The sequence below is a fragment of the Aquila chrysaetos genome, chromosome 5, assembly GCF_900496995.4.
Source record: "Aquila chrysaetos chrysaetos chromosome 5, bAquChr1.4, whole genome shotgun sequence".
Classification (NCBI taxonomy): Eukaryota; Metazoa; Chordata; class Aves; order Accipitriformes; family Accipitridae; genus Aquila; species Aquila chrysaetos.
This window is the reverse complement of record NC_044008.1, coordinates 26,433,390-26,459,904: the sequence shown is the minus strand read 5'-3', so window position 1 is coordinate 26,459,904 and position 26,515 is coordinate 26,433,390. Positions and strand designations below refer to the sequence as shown.

The window sequence follows — 26,515 nt, the reverse complement described above, 5'->3', positions numbered from 1 at the left end:
AGGATTGTCTGACTATACGCAGGCTATCCTCTTTAAGGATATCCTCTATAAGCTCTACACTGGGACCTGTGGTCACAAGAGTCATGCGGTCCTATGCCAAGGAGCAGAGCGAGATGTAGTCTAATGGGGTATTTGGATGGAAAGGGGAAGATGGAGTTATCATTCCTCTCAGGACAGGATTTAGGTTTCTGCTTCGTTATTTCAGCTTGCTGCTTGGTTATATGAAAATGAGTTTTCCTTGTAACAGAAAGCTTGTTGGTTGTTATTATGCATATAGTCCCATGCATTTTATGCTGTTACATTTGAAAACATTTTTATTATGGCCATCCTTTTTTTTTTTTTCTGGATATGGCATTCCATCTATTGACAATGTCTTCTCAATATAATTGTTATCAGTGAATTTTGTACTTCTACTTATTTTTCCAAGGTAACAAATGGAAATATTAACTGACATTTTTCCTATGACCAGTACCAGAAACTTCCACCGGCAGTCTCCCTCTAGCTTGCTCTCTTTGTGTGCACTCTTTAGCCAGTATGTGATCACTTTACCATTCCTCCATTACTATTTACATTCTGCTGCTAAACTAAAAGGTTTCCAAGTGATACCATTTCAGATGACTTACTGAAGTGTAAGCATATAAATTCCAGTAGAATTGCCATGTAATAGACTTGCTATACAGTAAGTAGAGTATGTAAACTTACAATAAACTTACTCTATTTGCTTTATCTTGAAAATTATCTAGTTTAACATTAAAAGATATGAGCTTAATCAGGCACCATTTCCTTTTGGCAAACACAGTTTGCATTTATATTTTGGAGTTTTGTGGGTAGGCCAAATCAATAGTTAATCTTACTACCTGTGTAAAAGAAAGATGGAATTACAGTTGTCTAGACAGCAACTCAGTTCTAGCTAGAGAATTGGAACAGAAACAACAGGCACAGAAAACAAAGGGGAGAAAGAGACTAATTCCTTTATGTTTTCAGTAATTCTATACTTGATAAATAACCTTTCTTACTGAGTAGATAATTGTAATCTTATAAGCATCTCGTGCTTCCCATGCCAATTGAAGGCAAGAAATGAAGAAAAATTAACAAGACAAATGTTTCTTTCATAAGAATATATGTAAAAGAAAATATAACCACAAAAGCTTATGAGTTACTAAATTTATTCATATTTTAATGCTACCTCAAAATAATACTTTAAAATGGAATTTGGGTGAAAAATATATGGAGAAAGGAATAGCTTTGCAATTCCATTTGTCTAAGAAAACACTCATGAATTATATTTATGATTTTTTCAAGTGGAAATGGTTGCCTGCATGAATTGAAATACTGCTATTGAAGTCAATAGATAATTTTTCTACATAGTGAACAGATAGATAGGCCAATGACAGTCAAAGAAAGACCCTGTAAGAAAAAAAATACTTTTTATTGGCACAAACCTCTGTTAACATTTTTCCTTTGTTCTAATTTCTAAGTTGTTAATACCCATTTGCTTGTTTGTTTTATTTCTTTGCCTTTTTCATCTTCACCAAATAATCTTTGCTCATGATTCAGTTTTATGAAGTAACCTTGAATTAACAGTCATTTTCAATGGACTGAAAATGTACTTGCAGATTCATTGAATTCCATTAGATTCACTCAACAGTTCAAGTGTTTTTGACAAACTAAATAAGGCAGCCTAAGTGTGTGGATTTTTTATCCTTTTTGTTGTAACTGCTTTCCCGTGTCATTTCACAAAATATCTCTACAGTTATGTATATATTTGTTAATTTTAAAAAGTTATGAAATGATAAAAAAAAATCCTTATGTGTATAAAGGCAGTTTTGGACATGTGCTAATGTGCAGGTTCTCAGAGCCTCAAACTAAATCCTCAGTCATATGTATATCAACTGACAAATCAAGTGGTATTAGAGGCTTTTCGAAAACATGAGTCAAGGAACTGCAGCATGAATAGGACATGCTCTGGGACCTGCTTTTGCATCTTTAGATGAAATTCAGAAGAGAATATCTAATTAAGACACAGACTATGACACCCTTAAAGTCTTCCATCTTTCTGTAGGGTACATTCAAGAGCACATTTGTTTATTTATATGTATATACATAAATTTCCTGTGAATATTTTGCGGGGGCTTGAGTCATAAGAGTGCATGCAAACGTTGATTGCTGGGGGAGTAGTGCACCCACAGGAGTCACTCAGAATAAGACTACGTAGTACCAATCTCTCACCGCAAAGGTCTGAACCAGATTGTACTCCCTCCACTCTTTTGTGCCAGTGCTCCTGACAGTCACTCAACCCTGACTCCATACTCCTACTTCTCATTCAACCCTCATGAATGGCAAAGTTGGTCAACAGCTGTTACTTCTTCCCTTCTCCCTTCTTCATCATGCTCACATGCAGAATCTGACAAAATGAAGTATTCGCACAACATGTAAAGGACATCCTTGTATTTATGATTTTCATCCATACATGTGCAGCAAGCTTCATAACTGAACCCAAGGAAAAAAAATAAATATTAGTATTTTTAGGAATGTGAAATGGACTTAAATGAGTGTTTATTTGGATACTGAACAGCAAAACTTTCTTTTCAGAGATTCAAACTGAAAGCTCTTTCACAACTGGAGAAGACACAGGAAGCCATCCCAAACTGTGAGAGCTAACTTCACATTCCTTCCTGGTGGTAAGTCATATTTTGAGCCCCGACATACATGTAAAAAGCTCACTTAGGCATATAATCACAGATGTCTAGATCCTGTATAAAGTCTTTCTGGAAAAGCTGTATCCCGTAAAAACTAATCTAACTTTGAAGTTAGTCGCACTTTGAGGAAGATTTGACTTGATGACCTTCAGAGATCCCTTCCATCTTAAATTACTGTATGACTCTATGAGTCATATACTGCCTTCAAGTGCAGTAGGTACTGGGTTGGACTAGTGTTGCTTGCAAAAGGAGACATTTATTTAAAATTTTGAGTGTTAGGTCTATTCAAAAATATCATTCTGGGAAAAGTAATTTCTGAAAAATCTCATTATGGGTTTGGTTCTATTTTTTAATTCAGAAGCGGGAAACAAACCTAGAAGAATAATTGTTTGTGAAAAATGCATTTGTTAACATTTTTTCAAAAAAATGCTTTGATATATACCATTCACCAAAATCTTTAAAAAATAGACATTTTAATCTTTCCTTTTCCATTTTTCTTAAAAGAGCCTGATGATAACTTTGACAATTTTTTTCTTAAAAATAAATTTTAGATTAAAAGTCAGTTTTCCTTAAACTTATTTTTCAACTACATAATAACTCTTCAATATGTATCACTACCTTTTTTAGGTATGGGTAAAATAGTTAACTACATAATGTAGTTGTTTTCAGAAGCTACAATACTGGATATTAATCAGTTTTGCCATTTCACAGGAGAGTAATTTTCCTCCAGATACAATGTTCTATACCAGCATAAGCTGGTTATCTTCTGAAGCTTATAAAAATGCAAAGAATGTTAATGATCCAGATTTAAATAAGATAATATGATTACATACAGGCTATATAACGTGCTGTTCTCTTGTGTGGTGGTGTCAGAACAAGTTAGCTTCCCTCCTGGATTTTAATATATTTCATTCAGAGAAAACAGTTTTGTGCAATAAATGTCACGATTTCCTGTCTTAGTTAATATTATATTATATTATATTATATTATATTATATTATATGTTATTAGACGAATTACAAAAAGGTAATAACTTAGGCAAACTTTCTAGGGGACAGATTCTCATTATTGGGTCAGGAAAACCAATTCAAGTAGAACAACTGGCAGTGGCAAGCTGCTAACTGAGATCTATTTTAATTAAGAAACAAACTATTATCAAACTATTTTTTAAGGCTCCTTCCTAGTTATTGTGTCTAAGTTTACAGTGACAGGAAAGCATGTCTCAAAAGCTGGAGTAGTCTATTATTCCTTGTGACTTGCTTCAAGAAACAGTTTCAGACAGGATCACTTGTTATAATAAAATGCTAGGAATAAAGGTAAAGAATGAAGCTTTCATGACAGCAGTTGATAGGTTTGCTGAATGCTGCAGATATGCGGACTTCAAAAGAGAACTAATAAGAGAAAGACTAGTCACACATATAAAAGGAGCCTGCTTCTGGGAAGAGACACTGTCACTCCGATTCAAGCGCAGGCAATGTTACTTACCATTCCCAAAGCAGAAGTCCTGTATCAGGTGGCCTCAATACACAGAAGATGAGCCAAACAGAACTGAAATAGCAACAGCAGCAGTCTCATAATACAAAAATAGTGCACAAGTAGGGACAGGGAGAACAATATCTCTTCACAAGAGAGAACAGTAGAGTTGTAGAGGAAGGAGCATGATAACAAGCAACAGCTGGAAACTATGGACAGCAGAGAGGAGGACTGATGGAAGTATCATAAAATAGGTACTTTCCTAACAACATAGAGGCTGCCCAGAGAATCTGGAGATAACATTGCTGTCATCAGTGTACATCACATGATGATTTCACATTCCAAGGGACAAAATGTGCAGGAAAAAACATACAGTAGTATTCAATGTTGAACTGAACAGACTATATCTTACATTTAAAACTAACATGGGGCAACTGCTGCAGTATTGCCAGGAAAAAAAAAAAAAAAAAAAAAGAAAGAAAAGAAACAAACCCCAAACCAATTCAGGACAATATTCATTCAAAGCAAGACAGCTGTGAAGGTCAGGTAAAATACTATATGGGCTCAGAGAAATTATGTTGGACATTTGTGTAATTCCGGTATCAGACATCAAAGTATTCTCAAGACAAGAAGTCCCAGCAGGCCTTGGAAAACTCCCTCTTGTAACGGTCCTAACCAAGTTTGGAAGATACTGCTCCAATGAAGAAATATTATCAAAGGTTAAATAGGTCTCATCATTACATTATTGACTTTTCTTCTAATGCAGTGTGAGGTGCAGAGACTGTAATGGATTATTGGATACAATTCCTTAATTTTTCCAAAAGACTACACTTACCATATGAGTAGGCAAGGAGCAGGTAACCTAGGAAGTAAATCAAAGATTTAGCAAGAGTCAAGGAAAAGTACAATAATATCTGTCTTATATTAGTGTTAATACATTTGTGATATCCAAAAATCCATTAAAATAGACATTTATTTGGCAAAAGTTACTTATATAATGCCTACATAATAAAAACATGAAGTAATCTCCCAATGATTCTAACATAGGGGTGCTGAGGAATTCACAAGAAAATGTATGGGACAATTGGTATCCCTGTCTGTTTTGACAGTATTAAATGCACTCTCCATCTACCAATACATCTCTTAGCCACCAATACATCTCTTAATGCTTTTAGAGCAGTGCTCACACACAGCAGCTATCAGTGTGTGTATGTGTTCTGCTATCAGCTATTCAGCAGAACCTCTTTCCCTTTCATTCATGGTGTTTTACGGGTGATCACTATATTCTTATTGCATTAATAAGGACTGAAGAGAGCAGCCGATCAGGATTCACAAACAAGCAATGACAAAATTCTAAAAACACATATAAGCCAGCCATTTCTCAGAGGTCCTTTGTGGCATTGCATTTTCCTCCCTTTATCCAATGACTGAGTAATCCAATAGCTCCTTTTCACCTGAGATGCATTCAAATCCCTTGTTGGTCAGATAAATCTAAGCTGGTATCTCTACCCACCCAAAAGCAAACAGTATGGATATATGCCTTCCTTGCCCTGTGGAAAATGTTTCTCCTTGAATGAATTCTTAAAACATAGTCAGACAAGAGATTGACTCTAGGTTTTAGAGCTTAGACAGGTGAAAGAAGTATTCCTGTCTCAGATAAAAGGTTTGCTGTACAAGTGAAATAGATTTAAGAAAACTGAGAGGCAGACCCAAAGAGAGTCTCATGGTTAAATCACTCTTTTGGAAAAGATGCATTCAAACGCTGTCAAGGTGAGGGGAAGGGTGAAAAAGAACTGGACTTACATCGTCTGCACCCATAGTGAGTGCTCTAACCAGCCTTTTTTGGCTACACTGTATGCAGAACATACTCTGCTCAGCATGCAGTAAATAATTGCCGGGTCAGACTGTGCAGAAAAGCTAAAAGAGGTCCCTAGATTATGACTCCTGGTGGGTACCAGTATAAGAGAAACATCGATCTACTCCCCACTATCAAGAATTGATTGGTTCGGGGAATTTTACTGCAGAAGTAGAAGACTTTCAGCACCTTGGGAAACATTATAACATTAACATATAGGGTGGTTATGTGCTCAGGATCTAAATTTGAGACTAGTCTGGCAGAGAAGTTAGAAAAGCCCCATTATTTGCAGCTGTAGCTCTTGGCATACTGAACTGGATTTTTCTACATAAATAAATAAATAAATAAATAAAAGACCACAAGACCTCAGGTGTCACTACTTCACTCATAACTCGTAGGTGATCTTCTGCTACAGATGTAAATGGCCCAAATGCAACAGCTGCAATTTTCTTTCAAAAACTGAGCACATCCCAGTCAGAGTAACAGACACTGTATGAAGAGCTTCAATTAAATAGTTGCTAATGGAAGTTGAAAGAACAGTGGGAGTCAAGCTCCACAGTGACTTAATGAAAGCAACAATTTCAGTATTAGCCAGCTAATAATGAAACTACCAGCAACTGAGATGTATTCAGCTAAAGGAAAACAACAACAACAAAATAAAACAAGCAAGCATACAAAACCAAAAATACATTCATCTTTTCTGTAAAGGTTTGCATTAAAGAGAGCAAATTTCTGACAGACCTGCTGCCACATGGGTTGGATTGCAGTTACCTATATGTAGTTGATTGCATGCCTGCGGAAGGACAGCACATTTTATTACAGCACCATGTCCTAAAAGCAATTATGTCAGAAAAATAGAATCTAGCAACTTGTTTAGTAGTCTGCCCTGAGCAGGTAAATTCAGGGTCTTGTACAGAACTGTGAAATATTTAACATGAAGAACAACTACTATGCAGCATAACCTAACAATGTTTGTGTGGTTTTTTGCATTCTGGATTGAAATACATACATTTGTTGTGGCTGATCATTTCTCCTGATACATAATTTGCAGTGTTTACAGAAACTGCAGATATTCAGGCCATATAGAAATGAAAACTGGTATTTGCAAAGCATACTATTTTTCCTGATTTGATTTCTCACGCTGGTTTTCAGTATACAGATCAAGGCTCACCATTTTTGCACAGAACTTTGAATATAACTTTCGTGTTAACTGAAGGGCTGCATTATTAACATAACAGTGGGAATACATAGTGAGCAACAAAGACTTTAAGAAGACTTATAAACTCAGTTTGTGTAGTGCCTGTAGGATCTTCTTGATTTTCCAGAAAAAAACTTTTATCAGAAGACAGTACAGAACTTATTAATCAGAATCATTAATTTAATGTAACTTTAAGTAGCTCAACCTTCAAAGCAGTTCAGTGCAAGAGACACCAAACTTCTTGAATGATTCTGAAATCAATGGGACCCAGTTTGCACAAGTATCAATTTTAAGGCTAAAAAATCACTTCACCAATTAAACTGAATTCCTACACAACAATGAAATGCACCAGATCTAGAAGCAACTCCTAAAAAGGTCACAGACAAAAGCTCTTCTATGCAGCCACTCATACTATTGAATTCTTAGCATGGTCCCTAAACCAGCTTTGACTTCTGCCAACCAGGACAGTCCTACATGGTGCCCAAGCAGCATTCATGGAACAGTCTGCCCAAGGGACTATTCCCAACAGGTTGGTTGCATGAAGCTTCTGAGTGAAGGGAGAAAACTGTGTGCATCTTGCCACCACAGATTGGTTCTTGGCTGATTTTACTTGTTTACGAATACAGCTGCTACTAGAAAACATTGCATTGGAAATATCACTAGCTTTATCAGGAAACACTCCAGAGAAACTCTTCAAAACTTAAACATGCACAGGAAGACCAACAGTTCTCCACAGAAAGCCTTGGGTCAGACCCTCATTTAACACAAATGAGGAGCATTCTACTGACTTTGAATGAAGTCAGTGGTAGTATGCTGCTTTCCATGTGCTAGGGATTTGGCCCTCTGCTTCACAGTACAAAATCTTCACCTCATCTTCATTTAAGGTCTTCGTTTAAACAGTTCTGAGAGGTTTCATTTGCCTGGAAAAATCTCTTCTGAACTGTGGTTGGTTTGTTGGTCTGTGTCCCTAGATAAAAAGGGATTAGAGCTTTAAAGGCAGAGAGAAGAGGAGCTAAGTTAAAACTATAAAGCACTTCATCCATTTGTTCCTGCAGAGGATCACTAAATGCAGTAAATCAGATGCTATTAAAATCTTGGGGGAACTGGTTCAGAGAATTTCACTGACAGAAGCATGATGCCTGCTTCTTCCACAGAGTAATATAATAAGAAACAAAGGCAATGATGCAGGCCAGAGCTTTGAATGGAAGAACACAATTTTAATTTGGTAATAAAGGCAAAATATTTAAAAGTAATTACTTTCCTCTATATTTTTAGATATCTGTGATTTAAAATACAGTTTTAACCTCTTTTTGGCAGCTAATGACAGGAGATGTAAAATGACAAGCCCTTTCACGGGGTTTCAGATCCAATGTCCAGTCATTAGCTGCCAGGAAATACATGACTTCAAAATTACTTTATGGCGGCTAAGTTAGTATCTTAAATCTTTGTGACATCATAAAAAGACTAGAAAACTGGTGCATCTGAGCCCTCTGTGTATTGACTGTTGCCGCTCTATAACTATTACATAGCCTATATCTGCTCTATAGTTTCTACTTTTTTATTGTCTCTTATTTTTCCTTTTTCAGAATGAGAATTACCTTATCTGTAAACTTTCAGTTGCAGTCTGTCACTTTCTATCCAAACCTGCATTATTCCAAATGCAGATCGATGCCTCTGTGAAAGAATACTTTGGAAGGAAAAGGAATTTCCAAAGCTGACCCTCAGGAAAAGGGAATCTGGGCTAAGAAGGGGGAGTGTTTTCTCATGCATTTATAATACACAAATCCCCTGTGCATCTCTGTACGCATAAGTGGAATAGAAGAATGCATGAATGTTGAAAAGAACATGAGTGAAGCTTAGTAGCTTTGCACTGAAAAGTACCTCAAGTGAGAAATTCATCCAGGCTTTATGTGGGATCTGCTTAAGACAAGGTGGGTCTGTAATAGTTGGGCTATCATTACTTGACAAGACTTTCTGTTGGAGCATCGCACTTTGGGTAACTCTCATTTGGCCGGGATGACTAAAGACTGACTTTAGAGGTTTCTGGTTACAGTGCTCAGGGAAAAGGAGGATTCAAAAGCTGATCTGATTCAAAAGCCGATCTAATTCAATAGTTAGAATTTGCAGTTAACAACTGCAGCAGCCCCAGGTTGTCAGAACATTCAGATTCAAATTCCTGACTTGAGTCAGAAGAACTGAGGGCCAGACTCTTCCACATGCAAACAAATGACTTGACCATGGGTATATAACATGGGTAGAACAAGGAAGGAAGATAAAGCTTGCAAATCTCTAAAAAAATGCCTTACAAGTTGCTGCAAGATCATAATTTTATTTTATTGCTTCATTTCCAAAAAAATTGCAACTTTGGGGGTGGGAAAATTGATTCTCACTCAGATCTCTTTGGGAGAGAGACTGCTGACATTCACTGGCATTCCCTAAACACAGATAACAGAGCTATATCTCCTAGGAACTGCTCCATTTGCAGTAGCTTCTACAGATCTGCTTCACAACATGCAGGGGTAATATTTTCCCCATTTCACCAAGCATTCATCTACACACTTTCTAGACTGGTTGGTCAGATCATGTCTGAATTTGCTTTTGCTCACTGCATTAGGAAAATACACCCTAACACTATCCATAACCAATAAGCCCCCCTCTGTTGTTAGTCAAAGGACTTATCTGTACTAAAGCACTACCAAAAAATCCTGCAAAGTCACATACTCACCAACAGGAATATATTCAAACAGGAGAATAAGAGCCAATTCTTGTCTCAGTTATTGATCTCTGTTTGATTCCTCTAAGGTCAGTTTATCCTGGAATATCTGGGAAGACAATTGGTCCCCAAATTAGTTTTTTACAAACAAGAAAACCAGCATAAAAATCTTAGCAAATAAGTCTTCTCTTCTGGATTATGCAACTGTACTCTTTAGGTTATTTCAGAACCTTAATCTAAACCTTTGGGTAGTATTTAACCCACAGCTAGTGAAGAGGCCTTTTATAACTTCCAGGTCATGTCACATATTTGGGGAGCTTAACGCCCAGAGAGGGTACAGAAACAGCTCAGGAGACCATTGGCTACCTGGGAACTAATTGAGGCAACTAAACCCATTGAGGCCCTTCACTTACAAAGGATCTTAAACTCACAGAGAAACAAAGAGGATTTTGCCGGCCAAAAGGTAAGTCACAGAGCAGAGTTGTGGGAAAACACAGCAGCAACCTTGAATACCTCAGTTTTTATTTTGGGGGAGCATTTTTGTTTGTCACACTACTAGGAAAAAATAGGGCTAGAGACATTTACGTGTTCAGTGCCAAGCTGGATAAATCCAAAATCCTTGCAATAAATCCCTAACTGCAAAATGAGTTCAAGCCTGAGCCTTGAGTGAATTTTCTTCTTGTTCTGCTTCTGCCTTGCTTGAAATGACAAAAAAAAAATAATCAGTGAAATCCAGATAAAGAGAAATAGGATAATAGCAGAAGAATGAATACACAAAAAGCTTAAAAAAGGATCTTAAAAAGGTATAGTGATACTTGGCTATGCAGTGGCATTTTTCCTGAGAATTTACTAATGTATTTGCCAAGAGCCAAGTTCAAACCTGCTTTGCACCTCGTGTAATAGAGAGCATTTAGGTTGAATGACTTTCCAAATAGGCTGAGGGATGACCATACGAGCCAGCAGGAAGGACATAAGGGGATCAGTATCAAGGCTAAATTCGGGTATATACTGACCTTTAGTAGCTTACATATCTATGGCATCTTATTTAAATTGGTTGTTCTCCATGCTAATTCACTGAGGAAGTTCCAGTCAACGGGAAGTTTCTGCTTCTCTGTCATTTTCCATCTCCTGACCTCCAGAAGAACGGCATCTGATGAGACTTGCACAGACTGCACCGAGGGAACAGGCTCGCTCCTCAGCACGTGATGTAGCTGGTACCTCCATCTGCTTTGCCACGGGAGTGGAAGACGTCACTATGGGGAATGAAGATTTGGAACCATTTCCCTCGTCTTCTGAATTGCTCAGGAAGCATTTGGAGCCAAGGCCGTCTGACAGATGACTCTTTCGCTCAGGTCTAGTATCAGTTATCAGTATGGTATAATATGTGTCTCTGCACAGAGCAGCCATTGACCAGCCAATTTAAGATGCTTTTGCAGGTAGATCATCCCATATATACTTTCCTAGTCAAACAAAACGATGATTATAATTAACCATCAGCATCAGCATATTGCAGACTTTCAAACCCTATCTTATAAATGTAAAATATGAATTTATATTTACATTAAACTATTTTATTAAATTATATTAAATATTTACATTACTATTTAAATTTATAGAGAAGAGAAATAATCATTGGAAGTTAATTAGAATTCTAGACTAAGATTTTATGTTCATAGAAACACGAAAGAAATTCCCAAAGTAAAATGTTCTTTTTCTTTTAGTAATTACTGAATACTAAGTCTTACACAGGAAAACATCCAGTCAAAACATCTTACTCCATAGCTGACTTAAAAATATGTACTCTGTGACTTAGTCCTTGGCAGTGTCTTAATATTCTTGTGTTCCTCAGAATTAATAAATTTCAGAAAATTTCTGCAGTGGATAGATTTTTAACTACCCTAATAGACTGACATTTTGACTACATTTTCAGCCAACGCTTTTTGTTAATAAAGTGAGGTTTTCCCCTGTTATACTGAAAAAGTTCCATACAAAATACATTTATCCAGGCAGATATATGCGTTTAGGTGTCTGCAAAACCAAACAGCTTTTCCTCCAAAATATTTCATACATCTACTTTATTCTCTGATCTCTGTGCTCCTAACCACTAACAAACAGTGTTAATATAGTTCTCAATAAAAGAATATTACTGAATCTACATATCAACTCCGATCTGGTAATGTTCATTAGAAAAACACCTGTTTCACTTCTAAAAAGAGTTATACAGAGAGGTACCTATACAGGGATATATCTGTACAGATAGATGTACAAGCAGACACTCTGGAAACACATACTGTCTAGCAGAGGGTAACTGATTTGGGACTCAGAAGATACTGAGTCAAATCTAACTTCTGACCCTGCTTTACTGTCCTATTTTCAGAAGATCATGTTCCTTTTTTATTTCATTCTCCGTATTTTGCAAGACAGAGATAATGAGCTCTATTGTTGAACAGATATGTAATAAAAGAGCAAAGTACTTTTTGCCCTGACAGATTTCTACTATGAATGAGCTGGGACAAGTGATATGAGTCAAGACAGTATGAAGTTTAATTTATCCTGAAAGCATCTGGGTTACTTTGTAAAATTACTCTTAGTTCAATAAAAATACTCACTTATGTAAGCAAGGCTCAGCATTACAGTGTATTAGCCAGTAAAATCTCTGCATTGGTTGATGTAGGTGTCTTACAGGTTTCTGTTCAGCCCTTTGACCTCTGTGAAAAGTCACACTGCTGAGTTATATCAAACTCCTGTAAGCAAGCAGCTAAAAGGGCTGAAAGTTTCTATTGAGACCAGTGTACCACGTCTGTACCAAGTGTGAATGCTTTGCTGTTGATGTATGCATCTAAGTAGATCCTTCCATGTCAGAGAAACCGCAGGGCCATTCTTCCCCGCCTTTACATCACGGGCAAGTCTCCCTTTCAATTCAAGAGGAACAGAACAAGATCTTGAAAAAAATAAAATTGCAAAATCATATATTCTTTGCCAAAAGATGCTACCTCGTAAGGCCCAATTCTGACTTCAGCCATCTCACCAATTTCTATCAGAAAAGGCTTTGAGGACAGGAATATTTTATGCTTGATATGCAAGACAGAAAACTGGGGCAGCAATGACTGTGCCATAGAGCTGAGGGAATAATTCAGAGTTAATAATTTATTTGCTGAATATAGCTCCCTTTCTTTTTGAACAGTTGTGAAAAAGCATCTTCCTTTCTGCTGCGAGAGGCAATGGCACACTGGGTCACTCAAGGTGAGCAAGAGGCCATAATATACCTCGGACCTACGTAGCCTGCCTCCTTGCTGGAGCCCTTTGAGCACAAATCTTCCCATGACAACTCATCCTTTGGTGTACAGCCACTTGTATTTGCTGACCGGTGACCCAACCAGGCGACGTGCCGGCTACAGAGCACCTGAGGAACTATGGTTCTCTGCTGCATACAGCTAAGACCCATGGGCCTGGGTTTGGGCGTTCACGAAGCAAGCATCAACAGCGTGAGTCTCACACACACGACATGGTACACCTCTGGATAGAAGGCTAAGATTAGTTTAATAATTCATAACATAATAATACTATTTATTTATTCACTAACATTAGCCAAATTCTGTCTGCAAATATACTTGGTAATAGTGTAGTGAGCAGTTTACAAGAAGTACGGAATAACAGGACACAGTGAAGATTAATTTGATTTTGGTCTTTTATTATCTGTAGTAACAAACAGAAATAGGTCTTTTGTTTGATGCACTTTATCGTCTATGTGAATACAAGTCTTGCCCCAAAAGTCTGGCTTCATAAATTTCCCATTCTACAAATATTTCTGCCCATGTTTGGTCATATTGTAAGACCATTTTGACTTTGCATTAAGTTGCGAATGCACAAAAAGTTTGTAGGAACAGACTATGTATTTCATCATGATGATGATGTGTGACTATATATGACTGGAAAAGAGGAGCAGGAGATTACAGGTAAAGTATTGCAGCTAGCATATAAGCAGCAGTCACATTTTCTTTTTTGTTCTCTGCAGGGCAGAGCAGAGCTTAGAACTAATAGCTTATTGTTCATTTTCAATAATTGCATATTAGAACTCCAAGTATGACTTCCACTGGTATCATCCACTATTCAGTAACAATACATATTTTAAGCAGCCTCTCTGTAAATTAATTTCCTAGAATATTCTTGCAAAGTGAGCACAAAATGAGTTAGAATATTGCCATGGAAAATTCAATGTTTCATTTAAATAAATATTTGCAGATTTCACCCCTCATTATCTGCTTAGCTATTCTCATCTACAAAAAGGGAACTTATAAGTATTCCTTTTTTTGTGCATCAAGAGCTGAAAATTTAGTTTAGAATTTTTTTAAGGAGTGAAAGTCTTCCTGGAAAAGGAATGGGAAGAAGATAAACATAAAAACCTGACCTTTCTGAAACTTTTCCATGTATACAAATGTAAATGCGTATTTAAATCATAGATAGATATACATATATAAATTATACATATATGCATGTATAGGTACACTGTGTATAAAAATGTACAGCAACTGAAGCAATAACAGAACTTCCTTTAAAGACCTATATTAACCGCCCCATTCTAAACAGTAAGTTTGGAAATTTTTCTGAGAGACATAGTTACGGAATGGCTGCAGTGAAGACAAAACTATTGTTCAAGTCTTTAAATATAAAGACACAATAAGGTCACAGCAAACTCCCTACCAGAGCATTACAAAACCAAGACAATGTCAAATACTTATGGTAATAATATGCATACTGTTGTTTAGGCAATGAAGCTCAGTAAAGCAACACCAAAAGGTTCAAATGAGAGTTTCATGTTTCATTTCATCACTGAGATTATTTGTTTCATCCTCTGACTATATCTGTATACTGATTTGCATGACAACTCAGAAGCCTGAACAGAATGAACAATGTCTCTGATTGCCATTTCATCCTTAGGGCAACTAGTGTGAACACCATTAGATGACAATTCTTGTTACTGATAAAATGGAGTTTGCATACCCAATTAGATAAACTAGGTGAGAATTTTTATTTCATGAAGGTAGTCCTTTTTCAATGACTTCATTTGGATTGTCAGAAGATAAGCATCTTTCACATAATGTTACATGACAGTTTTTCACAAAGTGGGTGCATGGTATTGTTTCCTCCTGATACATAAAAAAAGAAAATGAGAACACAACTATATTTACCCAAGGCCTGCAGAAACTAAGAGGAAAAGGGGGAGGTACACTTTCGCACTAATTACATTGCCATAAATGCAAAATCAGAAGGGCATATTTTTAATCCAGGTAAGGCGGATTGGGTTTAGGAGAAGCTATGAAATACATTTTACATCACCAAAGCAAGGAAAAGAGTAGGCTTTATAAATTCTGTGATAACAACAAAATATTTGCACACAACTCCTTCCTTTTTTCTTCTGAAAGCTGGCAGATGTACTTTACAATATAAGAGGTTCTAGGTGACCTCATTAAGCTGGACTTCTGAACGGTCTGTCTTTCTTTATACTCACATCTGGGCATTTGCCTACCCCAGCAGGGAATCCTTCCCATCTCTCTCCCTCCCCATTCTCCCCTATGGGCTTATTTTGCCTTGAAGTCCATTTTGCTCTCCTTTTCCTCCTCAGGACTCCCTCTCTATTCTCTCCCAGTTATCCATGAAGAAGTGATCTGGTCAGGAACTTTACTGACAAAATTTCCAGCATCTTTTCTCCAAGTGTTGGGCACAGAGACAAGCATTACTCTTGAAAAATGAAGAGCCTTCTGCCCTTTTTCCTTTTCAGGTCCTTCAGCTGGTGAAGGACTCTTCATGTCACCAGCGGCAGCTTTCACTGGAGAAATGAACTACCCATCTGTGTGGACTGCCTGCCTGAAAACAAAGAAAAATGATCCCGACAGGGCAAAAAGACTACCTTTTCAGGATCTGCTGCAAGCATCTGCCAGGCATGTACAGCAGGGACCTCCAGAAAGCCTCTTAGTTACTTTACAGTTGTTACTCTATTATTAATGTGGCAAATTGCTGGACAGCCATAGGATCTGAGATCTGAGCAGAAAATAAATCACAGCCACGTTGCACCAATTTTGGCCAAAAGACTGGGGGTACATGCACTCTGTCACCTTCAGAATATTTTTTATCTCTTGCTGTAATAAATCAGAATTTTTTAAATCTGTTGCAGTAAATGTAGCCTACCTGTGATCCACTAACACTTGAAGTATGATTATTTCAAATTTTGATGACTTTTAAAATTCTACTAATCACAAATTGTTCCCACTTGACAAATCTTGTGGTTTGTCTTTTATTTTCAATGAAGCTTAAAATAAAAAACTTTTTTCTTTCTGTCATTGTTTTTCACCAGTATCGTTGTTTGTTTCATTAATGTCAGCACAACTCAGAAATGAGTTTTAGATGAGTTGAGCTGCTTTTGCTGACTAAATTTGCAGCAGCAAAGCATAAAGCATTTCAGGCTCTTCAAAAGCACAGTCTTTTTATTATTTCTTATTGAGAGACTGGTGGTTTAAAAAACAAATAGATACATAGATTTCAATTTGCTCCTTTTTTTGTAATCTCCATGCAATAAGGGATTTCTATGCACTAGAAAATTAACAGACTTTATATAGATTTTTGTCATTTGGCACCTGCAAAACATGCACAGTACCATATACCTAAATTGTACAGCTGTTACAGTCACACAAGATTGTCTCTATAATGAAGAAATACAATATATCCAAACAAGCAATATATATGTGTATATACATCATATATGCATATATATACACACCCATATAAAATACTTATTTTGCAGTAGGAGTTGATGAGTTTTGTGGCATGTGACAGTCCTCCTGGTGAAATTAAATGCACATCACACTTTGTCTTCTCAGCTGTTGCATGCTGCCTAGTTTTCAGTTTGGCACTGTCTAGGTATGCAGCCACAGATGGAAAGTCTGTATGTGTGACATGCTTTTCACCTGCCATGAAATGCTGAACTCCCTCCATCATTTTGTATAAACAATTTGCAATTCATTTAGTTCTCACACAAGGTATTCCAAAATAACTCAGTAAAATGTTTACTATTAACAGTACTGGATTTAAAAGCAATGAGAAAGGAATCCACTTTTAGAAGCTTTTACATGCTATAATTTCCAGATCTGTAACCTACAGCACAGGATGAGGGATCAAAATTATGTATGAGCTTCTGCATTTGAGTCTCTGATATGACTTTTATGTATTGACATCTGGAACAAAAAGGATTAGATGTATAATTTAATCCTATTAAAGACAATTGTCGTTTCCCTTTTCCACACTGTGTTAAATGCACGGAAGCTTCATCCAAGAGCATACAACTATCTAACAGCGATTACATGACACGGAAGGGATGTTGACTTGAGACACATGATATAAACAGCTCTGCAGCACATCAGTAGACTATTTCAATTGTAAGGCCATGTTTCACTTTTCAGTCCGTGACCTTTTATATGTCTTACAGAGTAATGAGTATTTTAAGGATGTCTTCTTGCTCTCAAAGAATCACCTTTGATGCTACAGAGCTTTACAAATATCTTATAAAAATATCCTGGCATCTGTTTTCCTATTATTCTTTTATGCAAAGTATTACAAATATTAATAGCAAAGAAGAATATACTGAAAGATACTGTAAGTAAAGACCAGACACAGTTGCTTGCCTTTCTCTATCAACTATAAAAGGAGCTTAGAATACTATCTTAGAATAAATTCTTAATTTTTAGATGATTAAACTTAGGTGAGGTGCATCGCATCTTGCAATGTGCCTTTAGAGAGCCTCTGCAACTCTTCGTGTTCCTCCCTGGGGCTGATTCTTTACTAACACTGAGTAACACTTCACATTGCTAACAGTCTTCATTATAACCTTGTAATGCCATCAAATAAGCATATGTCATCCCAAGAATTACCTTTTGCTTACTTACCTTATGGAATTGTTAATATTTGTACACGTCAAATATGTAAAGATTCCTTGGACAACAATTCAGTAGTTCATGCACAATACAGAGTACTAAATATTATTAGGATTTCCTATTGCCACTAGTAATAAAAGCTGATCTTTACAGTTGATATTAGTAAACCTCTTTTTTTTTTTTTTTTTTTTTTTTTTTTGTCATATGTGTTTTCCTGAACGATAAAGTAAGGCAATCTTTTCTGTTAGATACAGGTGTATCGTTCATGGGAGGCAGCAGCACATGGACAAAAGTGTTTAATTCTTACAATTTACACCCAATATTTGAGACTCTACATGTTTAGCCTACTTTGATCACTGTGGGAGATGTAAGTAAGCATATAAGATTACAAATTAATCTTACTTACACGGTAGGAGAAAGATTTTATGTCAAGTAGTAAGAGTTACAGAAGTATAATCAGAACCCTTATTAGCTTATTACGTGCATTAGTCGTACTGTAAAACATGAAATACTCTGCCAGTACAAAAATAGAGGTAAACAGTGTCTAAGACACAAGTAAGTTTACACATAACCATTCTGAAACTAATGCAGATGTTCTGGATGGCCCTCCAGGGTCAAAATACATGTTTGGGAGTGTAACATTAATCATGTTTGCAATTACTGGGAGGATCAAAGCCTAAAAAACTGTTAGCTTTCCCTATTATAGACTTAACTGATCAGCATAGCATAAAGATGCAAGGTAAGCATGTACAATTTGCTTCAAATAACTATGGATTTTCCAATTGGCTACCACACCCTGCAGGTTCCTTTCCAAAGACAACACTCAACTGTGGACACTTTCATGTCTATACATGGGTCCTTACATGAGGAATCATGAATTTTAAAATCAGGCCTTGGTCCTTCAGTAAGAATTCTGTACTGAACATCCCTGTGCCCACAGCAAACCCTGCTGAAGCTCATGGTACTTACAGGGACAGCAAATTTTGCTACAAATTTGTAGTAGCTGTCGCTACAGACTCAAACCCAAATAGAGGATATAAATTTAAATTTTCACTTTACCAGAGAAACCTCTATCACAGACTAAATTAATTAATGAGTTTTGAAAAGTTCACAGTAAATAGTAAGTCTGTGTTTTATGACCTTTTTTCCACAAACAGTCCATTCCCTGAAAAAAACAGCCTTTGGGTTGAAATAACTTTTAATAGTTTTGGCTGAAAGGGGAAATCTGAAGGTCTGTTTTTTGACATTTTCTAGGTAAAACATTTCTTTTTTATTGCTTTGAAATGACGTTTTGCTTTGTTAAATGGCAAAATTAGGGAAAACTTAAAAAATAATGTAAAACCCCCGAATGAAGTGTTTCTAACAAAAATTTATCAATAAGTTAATTTGTTTTCATTCTTTTCCTTCAGTGACACAATCAATGAATTTTAGCTCTGGGTTAAACAACAGTGTTTTGGGTTTTTTTAATTTTTCTGTTCAGGCAGTGAACTGGAATAAAAAAAGAAATAAAACCAATTACTTGCAGTTCTACTACCAGCCATAAATTCTTGTATTTGAAAAGCCACCAGCTTGTCAACTACATATCGAATACAAAACAAAACAAAGAAAACCAGAAAGTAATAGCAGTAATCTATCTATCTTTACAGTTTTACCATGAAAAATGTACTTGGCTACAGAAAACTTTTTTAGATCAAGCTTAAAATGACACCAACATGTCCATTTCTTGCTTTTCTATAAGAGTGTATGCATGTACAACTTTTTCCTTACATCATTTCTAATTTATTTAGAGTCATGATATTTACATTCCACCAAACCAAATAGCAAAATATCTATTATTCAAACACAACATTGGATTTTGTAATTTCCTGAAAGGTTGAGTGCATTTAACCAGATACTGTATTTGAGCATTCCATGTGTAATGAAACGTAGTAGGAGATTATGAATTCAGAAGAAAGGCAGGCACACTTATGATCTGACATTGTATCTTTAAACAAAACAAAACAAAACAAAGAAACCTGAATTCTTTATTGCCTTTTGTTGCTGCTAGTCAAAGAAAAAAGGAGAATATTTAGAATAGAAAAAGTGCTTCTTTCATAGTAAGAAGATTTCTTCAATAATACGAATCATAGTAACCATTAGTTCTACCTTTGAAATAACCATTTTTCATGATACACCAACAAAAGTGAAGGTATTAAAATTCTTCTCTGTATTGGTTTTGCTGGCAAGGTTTTGGTAGCGGGGGGGGGTTACAGGGGTGGCTTCTGTAAGAAGCTGCTGGGAGCTTCCCCTGTGTTCGAGAGAGAGAGCCAATACCAGCCGGCTCTAAGACGGACCCGCCGCCGGCCAAGGCCGAGCCAACCAGCAATAGTGGTAGTGGTAACGCCTCTGTGATAACATTTTTAAGAAGGAAAGAAAGTTGGGACAGGCGGGATTCGGCAGCCGGAGAGAGGAGTGAGAACATGTAAGAGAAACAACCCTGCGGACACCAAGGTCAGTGAAGAAGGAGGGGAGGATGTGCCCCAGGCACCGGAGCAGAGATTCCCCTGCAGCCCGTGGGGAAGACCATGGTGAGGCAGGCTGTCCCCCTGCAGCACAGGGAGTCCACGGTGGAGCAGATCTCCACCTGCAGCCCGGGGAGGACCCCACGCCGGAGCAGGTGGGTTCCCGAAGGAGGCTGTGACCCCGTGGGAGCCCTGCGCTGGAGCAGGCTCCTGGCAGGACCTGCGGGTCTGTGGAGAGAGGAGCCCACGGAGCAGGTTTTCTGGCAGGACTTGTGACCCCATGGGGGACCCACGCTGGAGCAGTCTGTGCCTGAAGGACTGCACACCGTGGAAAGGACCCATGCTGGAGCAGTTCGTGAAGAACTGCAGCCCGTGGGAAGGGCCCACGTTGGAGAAGTTCGTGGAGGACTGTCTCCCGTGGGTGGGACCCCACGCTGGAGCAGGGGAAGAGTGTGATGAGTCCTCCCCCTGAGGAGGATGAAGCGGCAGAAAACAACGTGTGATGAACTGACCGTAAACCCCATCCCCATCCCCCTGTGCCGCTGGGGGGGTTGGTAGAGAATCCAGGAGTAAAGTTGTGCCCGGGAAGAAGGGAGGGGTGGAGGGAAGGTGTTCTGAGATTTGGTTTTATTTCTCATTACTCTACTCTGGTTGATTTGTAATAAAGTGAGTTAATTTTCCCCAAGTTGAGTCTGTTTTGCCCGTGACGGTAAGTGATGAGTGATATCTCTCCTGTCCTTATCTCGACCCACGAGCTCTTTGTTATATTTTCTCTCCCCTGTCCAGTTGAGGAGGGGGAGTGATAGAGCGGCTTTGGTGGGCACCTGGCAACCAGCCAGCATCAACCCATCACATTCTCCCAGTTACACAGTTTTAAATCCTACTAAATCTGTTTGCTTCTGTGGCTTTAATCAGAAGTGCAACACTGTAAACTGGAGTGAATGTGGCTTGCAATAGTAAAATCACTCTTTGCTGAATTTTCCTGCTTAATATTGCATGCAGAATATGGAGTCTGATCATTGTGAAGTGTTTCATATCAGGCAAATTAATTCTAGGAAATTTGCTATAATTAAGTTATACAATCATTTTTTACTGTTTTTTTTCTGTAAGTATAATTTTGAGTTGGTTTTATTGTACTTTAAATGTTAAAATGCTAGATATTTTACTCCTTGTTTAGCTTTTTTTAATACTGTACATATCTTTTAGTTAAAAAGAGAATTATCTTGTCAGGTATTAAACCAATTTAATGACTGAAACATTAACATATATAATTTATAAAGTGCATCACGGATCAATACATCTTGATGCTGACTAAGAAAAGCCATTTACACATAGGCAGTTGCATTCTGAGCTGTAATTTTACCCATGTGGCAGCATAAGGAAAAATAGATACATAATTGATACAGGACATCTTCCTGATGGTGCTAAAGTTAATAGGAATGACAAACGAGGGCTTAAATTGAATAATTATGACCCACTCTGGTATCTGCTTGGGTGGTAAATAAGAACTTATTCTTGTGACGTGCTAAACATTCTTAGATGTCATTAATTTCATTAGGAGCAGGAGGTGTGCAGCACTTCGCAGGAGGTGCTCACCATCACCTCAAAATTAGGTTCCTAACGCCCGGCAATGAGAGTTCAAATCGTTACCGTATTTAAAGATAGCTCATTCACTCTCTGGTCTTCAAGGTCTGAATGCACTTAAGCATTTACGAAATGTCACTGAAAGTATGGCACTTTAAAGAGTATGAAAAGTTGCCCAATGGCCCCAACCACAAAATGATATGGCAGGAAGAAATAGGAAGAAATAACTGAAGAGTTTCCCTTTAATATTCACATAGAATAGAAATGGCTTAGGGAAATGTGTTTTTTTTAAAACTGCTGTTCTCCCAATACTATAAGTTACTGGAATCAGGGATAGGTTTTATCTTGGAGATACTGAGCTCTATCCCCATCCAAACTTTCTGAAACTCACTGAAGTCTTTCTTTGTTATTCTGTTATTTGTTGTTGTGACACGCAGTGATAATAGAATGCAACAAGACTATACAAAACAAGAACTGCATAGATTATTATCAAGGCAGTACTAACAAGGTAAGACTATTTAGTTGTTATACACTGGAAAATAGGGGGGAAAAAAGATTATTACCTTGTTTGTAACCTCCTCTTCTGTGACCTTTTTTGCACTCACCTGGAGCTGCTACCTGCAGCCAGGCAAATCCCCAATATGTAAGTTGCATCAAGTAACAGGTTCCCATAGGTATGTTTTTTACTAACGTTTAAGCATGTTACAGAATCATCATGCAACAGTTCACTTCCACACCAGCTCTTAATGGGCGTTTTGCAGGCTATGCCCAAGCTCAAAGGGATGGACTGTGGCAACGTCACAAAAATTACCAGGACCTTTACAAGTTACAGGGCTTTGTTTCCTCCAAATAACTACTCTCATCTTGTTAGTATCATTGTGATAATGAACAACCTATACTGTGCTTGGTTTTTATGATAACGTTCTCTTAAACCCTCACGGCATTAGACCTGCACATACACACACAAGTCTGTTACAGAATTTTTTCTTGAGATCCCCGCAAGCTACAAAGTGTTTAAGCTGACATGGACAAGGGTCTAAGCAGGGGATGTGCCACTAAAGGGCGACTGGTCAAGAACAGCTGCTGATCTACACGTACCTCTGGCTAGAAGCTGCAATTTTTGTTTATGTTAGCAGCTGTGAAAAAGCCGCAGAAGGATTCCCACTTCTCAATTGTAATTCTTTGTTGTAGTTCAGGGGCATGGCAAGCAGGCAAGAGCAACCTTTGTGCTATTCCTTGTAACCGCCTGATGTAACCAGAGTTTCACCTACGGGGAGAAAAATGTGGAAGTCCACAATAAAGAGACTGGAAAAGAGTGTGTCCAGATCTCTCTCTTCTACAGTAAGCTGGCTAGGAATTCTCAGAATTAACATATCAAAATAAGGAGAGATGGCAATTTGTAGCCTGGTTTTCTAGGTAATTGAGTAAATTTCCAAAAATGAGTGAATGCAATCGTCTCCCATGTCAGTCTGTCTGTCCAACTCACAGTAATTCTTGAACATCATTTTAGAGCGGTAAAGACCCTAAAGATAAGCAGTTTTTATAATTTTATGAGAACTGGCAAGTGGATGGAGAAGAGACACCCTATTATTATTTGTTGTGAAAGAGGCTAATGAGATCACCTTTTCTTAGACATCAAGAGACAGGAGGGAAACCAGACATCATTAGTTTTGCTGCACACAGTACTACTCATTCTTTTTAAAGCTTTCCATGTTATATTATCTTCTGTCCTAATTGCTATAACTGGGGGATGAATTAGAAGAGTACGGTATGGGGTTTGGAGGGATTGATGTCCCAGCTAGACATTTCCATTCAGTATAACAGATAAAATTAGATGACCAAACTCATTGTGAATTGTATGACCAGTTTGCAGAGGCTGATGAGAGCAGAAGCCACAAACGGACTTTGACCCATGACAGAACTCTCATTGATTCTGGGACCTTGAGCTACACAAGTGGTTTCAAGTTGTTTCTTCTAACAGAGCTGTATTTACAGAAATGTCCCTATTGCCCAGTGTTTCGCCCTTCTGCTTTCTATTGCTTTAACATGAATTAAATTGAACAGATTTTTTTTTTTTTTTTTTTTTAATTCACATGGTGTATGTCAAATACCTAGGCTGTAATTGCTGCAGTCTTGAGGCTGGTTTATGTTATATCATATAGCAGTTCTTTCAAGAGGCTGAGCAACGCTACACACACAACCGGAAGGAAACTCAAGATCTGACATTGTGATGATTTTGTTCCTTATTACCTTGCTGTAATTCGAATGAGATATTTTCTTGCTATTTGATTTATGGACAATGATACTACAGCAAAATAATGTTTTTAATCGGTAAACAAAGCTACAGCCTTCTTACGAAGCAAGTATGATTTCATTGAAACATACGTCTCTCAACTTGGACAGCAATAAGTTTGTGCAAACTGTCAGATTGTCTTAGCAGCATAACTTATAACTGAATAACCTGTGCTGAAAACTGCCCTTGAGGTGAAGTATTGTTTATCAAGCAATAAAATATTTGCTTAACTTTGTGATGAAGCTAGATAATGAATAAGTCTAACATATCTCTGTGACATTTCTTTTGGAAGCACGTAGAGCATAATGACCAGTAAATTTAGGACAGTTTTCAACTGTAACTTCTTGATTTTATGACTGCTAACTTCTTGATTTTGTCACAGCTAGGTCCAGATGACATCCACTAATACCATGACATCAAGCCTAATTAACATGTTTCTCAGGACGTGTTAACTTTCCACTCTTCTACCCTCATTTATGTACCAGGGGAATAAAACTGGGTTTAGAAGTTATGAAAAAAATGCTAGCTTTTCTGATTTTTATTTTTTCGGCTTGATTTCTTAAATTAATTTCATGCAACAGTCACAGGTAATGTTTCACTTTTGTAGACAAGACTCCAAGACATTTTATTTCATCCTTTCTTTGTATTGGAAACTTGGACTCAACATTCACCACAGTAATGCCACCAGGAATGCCACAAAAATTTTATTTCCTCCCTAAGCTGGAGAAGGGGCTTGCTATAAAGGACTGCTTTCTCATTGCTGTTTATGCAATTGGAAAGCAATCATTAACATGAAAGAAGGTTTCTATTTCCTGTTCTGAACCGTGGTACTGGGGCTATTAGCAATTTACTGGCATAGAAAGTGCCCCTACAGGCAGCTCTCCAGATATTCCCAGGTTTGAAGCATTACCAGCTCCATGCCAGTCTGCCTGACCTCAGGCTTCTTTCTTCCTTTGCTAAGAGCTGGCTGGACTAAGAAAGTAATTTGTGATGCAAGATAATAACTTTATTCAATCTACTAACTTCTGAAAAATGTTCTATATTCATTTGTGCCAGTGAATGACACATTGTTTCTATTAACTATATTTTTGCACATATTCATCTCTTTCATATAAGATTCTTATAAAGCCACTGAGACTCAAAATGGTGGAAGCTTTGCTGGAACAGAAACCAGTTATTAAACACGGGTAGGATACAATTGCAGTCACTCTCAGTCGGAGCTGTACTACCCCTCTTTGGGTACCCTCCACGTAAGGTACCGAATAGCAGAGCCAACCTAGTAACAAAGCAGTTTAGAAAGGATTCGCAGTATAAGAGAGATGGGACTAATTAGGCAAGGAGCCATTGATCATTGTGAGGCTTTTGCAGGAACAGAGGAAGGTGGCTGACTTCCAAACCCTCCATTTCCTGGAATACAAAGAAAAAGGAGTATATCTAAAATGGTAAAGTTTGGATGCTGATTGAAAGATTGCCATGCTGCGAGTATGTTATAGGGTAAAAATGAAGGAAAAAAAAAAAAAGTGAGGTCAAAAACTGTGAAGTAAAAAAAAAGAATTCGCTCATTTTTTTGTTTTGGCTGATAAACCATTTTACCGTACAATCTGTTGTCTATGATGCAAACTCCTGAAGTGTGGAACACAGAGAAAGGTCTTCTAGCAAAACATATATAAAGAAACCTAAACAAAAATCTAAAGAGCATGACAATTTAATTTATCTATAACTCTGAAAACATTGTCAAGACAGAGGTAAGAAAAATCAGAATGGAAACTCCTGCAAAAGTGTTAGTTTTACCAAGTTTGCTTTGCTTGTCCGCTTTTTCCACAAATTTACCACAATTTCAAAATTTTTAGCAATATTGCCCATCGTAAAGCAGAAGCAAATATAAAGGACACTAACTTTTTCTTGCTTTATTCAGCCAACATTAGGCATCTATTCTATCAGGTATCACCCCAATGGAACAAAGATTTCATAAATCCACTGAGCAAAGACTTTATAATTTCACTGATCAGATGACTTTTTCCAAGTATAAGTAGAGAGACAAGGATGGTAGGGCTATGGCTGGCCTGGAGTAAGGAGCTTAAAACCTTAAGAGAAGGGGGAGAAATTTTATTCTGCGACATTCTTCATATTCTTTGAATCTGGAAGCTAGTGAAATATAAACAAACTTATTTTTTACCTTGGCCTTTGTCTATGGACAACTTAAAGAAGAAAAGTAACCTGATTTGAAAATGGAAATGCTCAAGCTTTCCAAGCTTGTGCAAATTTATTGTGTTCT

General features: G+C 37.4%; 1 long non-coding RNA gene across 3 annotated transcripts; it reads right to left on the bottom strand.

Annotated features, from left to right (window-relative positions):
* Positions 1 to 443: 443 nt before the first annotated feature.
* LOC115341692 lies at positions 444 to 23,661 on the bottom strand. Of its 3 annotated transcripts, none has more exons than XR_003923490.1 (6): positions 22,511 to 23,661; positions 12,547 to 12,645; positions 10,951 to 11,397; positions 9,950 to 10,037; positions 4,184 to 5,033; positions 444 to 2,490 (listed from the first exon to the last, which is right to left on the bottom strand). It is a non-coding gene; the product is annotated as an uncharacterized LOC115341692 (long non-coding RNA). The 3 variants fall into 3 exon arrangements; XR_003923491.1 differs by lacking the exons at positions 12,547 to 12,645; positions 22,511 to 23,661 and adding an exon at positions 15,846 to 15,972 and having other exon boundaries at positions 4,184 to 4,246; positions 5,007 to 5,033; XR_003923489.1 differs by lacking the exons at positions 12,547 to 12,645; positions 22,511 to 23,661 and adding an exon at positions 15,846 to 15,972.
* Positions 23,662 to 26,515: the final 2,854 nt, after the last annotated feature.